The following is a 7,081-nucleotide window of genomic DNA, read 5'->3' on the forward strand; positions in this document are numbered from 1 at the left end:
TTCACGTGTGTAGCTGTATGTTTAAACTGTTTTGATCCATCAAGCAGTGGCACGCTGTCAATATTCATTAATGTGTTACACTGACTCCAGACCAGTTCAATGACTGCCGTAGGTCAAAGGTTAAAGACGGGACCATAAACAATAATGATTCAACATTTCGTCACCTACGAGCCGTTCGAGCTTTGCTCTTAGTTGTGGTTTCCCCTCTCGAGTGCAGGAAGGAAAAAAATCCACCGCAATTCCTACCCGTAATTCCTGTGACTCATTTACATTACCTCACCGTTTCCTACCACACAAGTGTAAAGACCACTTCATGTGTTTCTGTGTACGATTAATCTTTATGTCGAGAAAAAAATAAAGCGGTAAAATCTGTTACACCCTTGACGACAAGTGTTAAGCCTTTAAAGGAGTCATATTATACACCGTTATGGATGGATTACTTTATAATATTAATCTGGTTTCTTGCAACCAACAAACTTGTATTTTAGTTTTGTGAAATATATATATATATATATATATATATATATATATATATATATATATATATATATATATATATATATATATATATATATATATATATATATATATATATATATATATATATTTCACAAAACTAAAATATATATATATATATTAATTATTCCGCTTTTGGGGGTTATTTTAAAATAGATAAATAAATAAAATATACTAAAATAAATTTAAATAAAAATATAAATTATATATAAATTATTTATTTATTTATTCCCCCTTTGGGGTGTTCTGACACCTCTGACAGATCTGTGGTCACTGAACACCTGTCTCCTACCTTACACTCATTTCCATTACACTCGTGTGTTCATGCAAATGTCTCTGTGTGTACATGAACTGTGTGTTACCTTGCCTTTCTAGACTGCTGAGTCTGCTGTATTTTAAGCACACATGCATACCATAAAAACAATAACATAGGCAACGTTACACAAACAAACACAGAAACATGCTTTGTTTTCATACACTTTAAAAAAATTCTGTAGAAATGACAGTATTACTGGCAGCTGGTTGATTTTAAAATTTGTTATTTACTGGCAACAGTTTGTTTAAAGATAAGTGAACATTAAACATTAACAAGTCTTTATCTTCTATAAGTTACTGGCAACGAGCTGCATTATTAAAGCAAATTTTTTACAGTGTACTGATTATCCGTAATGATTCAATTGATTCATGATTCAAATGGATCATTATGCAAAATTGGTTTCTTTTTTGTTTTTTTCAAACTATGTAAACCAGTGGTCTCAAACTTCCGGCCCATTTGCAGCCCTCCCTCCCCTCTCTGTGGCCCACGTCTTATGTCAAAAATATAACATTATCCGGCCCACTGAAAGATTTTAATTTACTTGGTTTAATATTAGTTTATACCACGGGCTGTTGAATGTTTTTTTTAACAGTGCATGAGAAACGACATGAATATAGTGACAGATATTTGTCTGAGCTGTTTGTTTAAGCCATAATTAACTAAGGAAAGTTTTAATAAAGAATTGACGTGGTTGCTTTTGGAGGACCAAATTTGCAAAGTCAAGGTCACCCAGCAACACGAGAAGCTGGACGGTGAAACCTGAACCAAACAGAGGCACGATACAAACACACACTTATCTAGTCCTTTGCTATGAAATTTTTAAAGACAAGGCTCGGAAAAGGCTTGATTTCAGTATCTACGCTAGGGTCAAATCTCTGACCGTTACTTAAATTGCTGTTTTCACTTATTAGCATAGCTTTTGGGAATATTTTTGCTAGACCTCCTTAAATTGTGTTCTTAAAGGGACACTCCACTTTTTTTGAAAATATGCTCATTTTCCAGCTCCCCTCGAGTTGAACATTTGATTTTTACCGTTTTGGAATCCATTCAGCCGATCTCCGGGTCTGGCGGTACCACTTTTAGCATAGCTTAGCACAATCCATTGAATCTGATTATACCATTAGCATTGCGCTCAAAAATAACCAAAGAGTTTCGATATTTTTCCTATTTAAAACTTAACTCTTCGGTAGTTACATCGTGTACTAAGACTGACAGAAAATTTAAATTAAAAGTAGAAATAAATTTGGTCGATATGGCTAAGAACTATACTCTCATATACTGGTCTAATCAGATTCAATGGATTATGCTAAGCTATGGTAAAAGTGGTACCGCCAGACCCGGAGATCGGCTGAATGGATTCCAAAATGGTACAAATCAAATGTTGCGCAAGCCTATTTCTTCAATTGCACTGAAATATCAGAGAAAGCTTTTACATATAAATGTACAAAACGTTGTGCATCATGTTTACTAACAATACAAGCAGCAGTACTGTAACATATTAGTGCGTGTCAATTTAAACCCGTAATTTCTCCCACTCGCGATTTAGCAAGGGCAGAAGCGGTTGAAGATGGACAAAAGAGACGGATCTCTCGTACACTTGTGATCCGATTAACCAAAACGCATCTTAAAACCAGGTGCAAAAGTGCTCTTAAGGCCGTTTCACACGGTAAGTGGCAACCGCGAGTGTTTAGTTCTTTTTCAATGGGAGACGTGCGGAAAGCGGCAAAACGGGGGCGGTTACAGAGGTGAAGCGGATTTGGCTCGTGCACCCAAAATTCTGTTCCTTCTCCGGACATGGTACTTCATGATAGGCGCCTTTCAAGATAAACATATTTGCACTAAATGCTGTACAAAACGCTTCCAATACAAGAGAAAAGCTGAAGCCGCGCGGCGATTTTGCCGCTTACCGCGTACCGTGTGAAACGCCCATTATACATGTAAAATAAGGCCAAGCTAATCCTAAGAAATATTCCCTGGAGTAAATCGCCCCGCCCTCCCCTATTTATCTACCTCTACTTCACCACTATTTGTTTTCCATTTCTGTCTGCAAACGATGACATCACTTCTCACATTTTTAGTAGGAGAACCAAACGTGTTGTCACTAGAAACGCTGACGTGAAGTGATCTCGAAACACCGGCATATTTTTGAAACATGGGAAAACCAAAACAGGCTGAGATGTCAACAAGTTCAGGCACGTTCAGAAAGACGGTTTTACAGTATGTAAATGATCAAAAGGTGTAATCCAGGGGAAATGCTTGATGCCTAAAATATCTGCAGCTTGTGTCGATCCACGAAAGGAAAATATGTAATGTTTAATGCATGTGACATACAATCCAGATGCATAAAGTCAGTCGAAACAAATCTACAGTGTATATAAATATATACTAAAACAATAAAGTCTTTCATTTGAGTGTTTAACAACAGTTCCAACTTGATGGAAAACGTTAAAATACCCATTTGTTAATTAATTCATGACGAATTATATAAAACGTAAGATCTTTTATATCATCCTGTATGCTAACACTGATCCTGGACTCTTTAACCTGCCACTCACTAGCCACGTTTCTGTCTGTACAGCTGATAACATTGATATGCATGTCGTCCCTAGATGATCACTCGGTTAGCGCGTGCCGACTCGCGCAGCGTCAGCAGTCTGTCAGAAGCCTATATTTAGCCCTGTAAACTGAGAACCACAATTCTGTATTCCTAGCACTCAGATTAGGAAACATTTGCAAGCCAATAAAACGATAGCCAAGCCAAAAGCCACATTAGAATGAGCAAAACACACCCCTTTCAGACTTCATTTCATTGTCTGCTGTAGTTTTTCAGAGCCACCTGTTGCACTCTTTAAAATATGAGGGACATTGCTCATTCTGGTTCCTTTAAAAGACACATGAAATTAAAAGTTGTAGACATAGTTCAAGCTTGGATGTCAATTCAACAATGTCTGCAATGTTGTACCACAAACATCTCTAAGCAGTATACAAAAATAACACATGAACCTGTTATCCTGTCTATACTGAATACAACAACAATTGTTAGGTAAGACACAAACAGCAACTTGTTTTTAGAACAGTAATGTTTAATGAACAATTACCAAACAACAGAGCTTAACAAACAACAACATATTTGATGTTACACAACATTTAAAACAAATTGACATTAAACAAACAGTAGTTTTTACGAAACAACTTTTGGATAACAACTATGTATAACAAACAACATTTAGCAAACAACAAACAAGTGTTTAACAAACAGTAGTTTAACAAATAACAACATTTAACAAACAACATATAACCATTAACCAGTAGTTTAACAAATAACAACATTTAACAAACAACATATAACCATTAACAACATTTAATGAACAACAACGTTTAATGAACAACAAAATTTAACGAACAACAGCATTTAACAAACAACGTTTGACAAACAACAACGATTAACAAACAACAACGTTTGGCGAGCAACAATGTTTGATGAACAACAACGGTTAATGAACAACAGCGGTTACTGAGTAACAGCAGTTAATGAGCAACACCATTTAACGAACAACAACATTTTATAAAACAACGTTTGACGAATAACAACGTTTGACGAATAACAACGTTTGACGAATAACAACGTTTGACGAACAACAACATTTGACGAACAACAACGTTTGACAAACAACAACGTTTGACAAACAACAACGTTTGACAAACAACAACATTTGACAAACAACAACATTTAATAAGCAACAGCATTTGACGAACAACAACGTTTGACAAACAACAAAACATTTAATGAGCAACAGCGATTGACGAGCAACAGCGTTTGACGAGCAACAGCGTTTCACGAGCAACAGTGTTTCACGAACAAGGATTGACAAACAACAGCTGTTAATGAGCAACAGCTGTAACTAACAAGACCATTTGATGAACAAGCCATTTGACAAACAACAACGGTTAATGAACAACAGTGTTTAACGAACAACAGTGTTAAACAAACAACGGCGTTTAATGAACAACAACATTTGATGAACAACAATGATAAATAAACAACAGCAGTTAATGAGCAACAGTGGTTAACGAGCAACACTGTTTGACGGACAACAACGATTAATGAGCAACAGCGTTTAACGAGCAACAACATTTGACGAACAACAACGATTAATGAGCAACAGTGTTTAACGAGCAACAACATTTGACGAACAACAACGATTAATGAGCAACAGTGTTTGACGAACAACAGCGTTTGACGAACAACAACAATTAATGAACAACAGTGTTTGACAAACAACAACGTTTGACGAACAACAATAATTAACGAGCAACAGCTGTTAACAAGCAACAGCTGTTAACGAGCAACAGTGTTTGACGAACAACAGTGTTTGACGAACAACATTGTTTGACGGACAACAGCATTTAACAAACAACTGTGTTTAACAAACAACAATGCTTAACCAGCAACTTTTAACAAAAACAATGTTTAACAAACAAGTGTTTAGTAAACAACCACATTTACACTGCATGCTTCTATAACTTTTAAATTTAAAATATAAATATACTTATTTTCCTTTAACAGTTATAAATAAACAAAAACTCTCTTAGTAAACATCAAAACAACATCAACATGTTCCAATTACTAGTCTTCCTGGAAAACTGAAATATTTCTCATAATTTGTATTCTCTTCTTGAAGATTTTACCCTCAAGAGAATGGAAAGTGAACCAAACAGCAAACGAGTGTTAGCATCACACTCTGGTCACCAAGGAACCAATTTTTATTGGTTACTAGCAGAATGGCACCTATGTGCACAGTCTAAATTATAATTAGCCAATAATTGCTGTAAATTGCAAGTGTTTCTTCAACAGAAACAGACGTGAATGTTTATTATACACCTCACATATACACACATTGGAACTCAGATGAGAGATGTTTTTGTCATATTAAACCAGTAAACTAACAACCACCTACATCACATCCATAAGGCTCAGCTTCATTCAGGTCATCATTCGTCATGTTCTCTGCTTCTATATATTTCACCTATATTTAAATGGGACAAATCTGTGTAATGTATACAGTAAGTGTTTGTGTTTTACATGTATTTCCATATATCAGATGCTGTGTGGGATAAAAGGACATCAAGTCCTGCGAAAAGACCAACATAACATGAACTCAAACGGGACAAACACCCAAAAATACAAACACACACATGCACTGCATGCGCTGTCCATGCTCTCTAGGACCAATGGGGTTCCAGTAACATCAATTCTGTTTATAACTCTGTTGGCTGTTTTGCTTAAACCTGATATCTGTCCTTGAGTATTTGTGTGCCACAGTCCCTGTATAAGATACAGTCATATAGCGCTGTTTACAGTAACGCCCTACTTCTAGGAAATTGAGTCCAGAAATCAAACTTGGAAAAGCTAAACGTGACTAACTTTTCCATATGTGTTCATGGATTATATACACGCTAGGCTAGGCTATTTGAACATATTGATTTCTTGGTCAGAAACTAACATTATTCCCACCCCTGCCTCTTAAATACACATAATATAATGATAAATGTAATTATTAAAATGCTGTTTTACAGCTTTTAGGGTGATAATGATTTTAATTTTGTTTTGCTTGTGACTTCTATCAAGAACATATAAACAACAAACAGAAACATCTATCGACCAGTAGCAATAAACTTTTTTTACTACTATTTATTTAATTGTAACTATTAAGCGTATTATAATGTTTTTTTAACTGTTCCTAATTATACTAAATGTTTTACAGTTATTGACTGCACAGTAATGTCCATAATAAATATTCATGAGGAAAGCTGATAAGCTTTGTAATCTGTCTTCCCAAAGGTGCAGATTGTTCCTACATCCCTCCTGTAAACACACAGCCACGGCTTTAAGCAGCGAACGTACTGGACCGCTGTCAGATCTGTTTACACACCGATGAGCGACTCCAAGTGAGTCCCAGAAAAATCCCCCACACACACATCTTTCCATCAGCACAGCTGTGAAAAAGCCGTTGAGCTTCTCAACAGAGTGGGAATCCAGTCAGGGATGAGTGGAGATAGAGGGATGATCTGAGGATCAAAAGAAAGTGAAGTGTTGAGAGACAGACAGGTCAGTGAGAAACGGAGGCCATTGAGCAACAGACAGGTCGCTAACAGACAGACCGGTTACAAGGAGACAAACAGGCCACTGAGAGACAGACATGCCATTGACAAAAAGGCAGACCATTGAGACAGACAGACCACTGAGAG

General features: G+C 36.2%; 1 long non-coding RNA gene across 1 annotated transcript in view; it reads left to right on the forward strand.

Moving 5' to 3' along the window:
• The window catches only part of LOC135721464 (uncharacterized), a 19,321-nt gene extending 12,459 nt beyond the window's left edge, over window positions 1–6,862 (forward strand). Inside the window, exon 4 of the long non-coding RNA XR_010521497.2 lies at window positions 6,675–6,862. This is a non-coding gene — a long non-coding RNA (uncharacterized lncRNA). The remainder of the gene's footprint in view (window positions 1–6,674) is intronic.
• The last annotated feature ends 219 nt before the right edge of the window (window positions 6,863–7,081 follow it).

This window comes from Paramisgurnus dabryanus, chromosome 24 (assembly GCF_030506205.2).
Source record: "Paramisgurnus dabryanus chromosome 24, PD_genome_1.1, whole genome shotgun sequence".
Classification (NCBI taxonomy): domain Eukaryota; kingdom Metazoa; phylum Chordata; class Actinopteri; order Cypriniformes; family Cobitidae; genus Paramisgurnus; species Paramisgurnus dabryanus.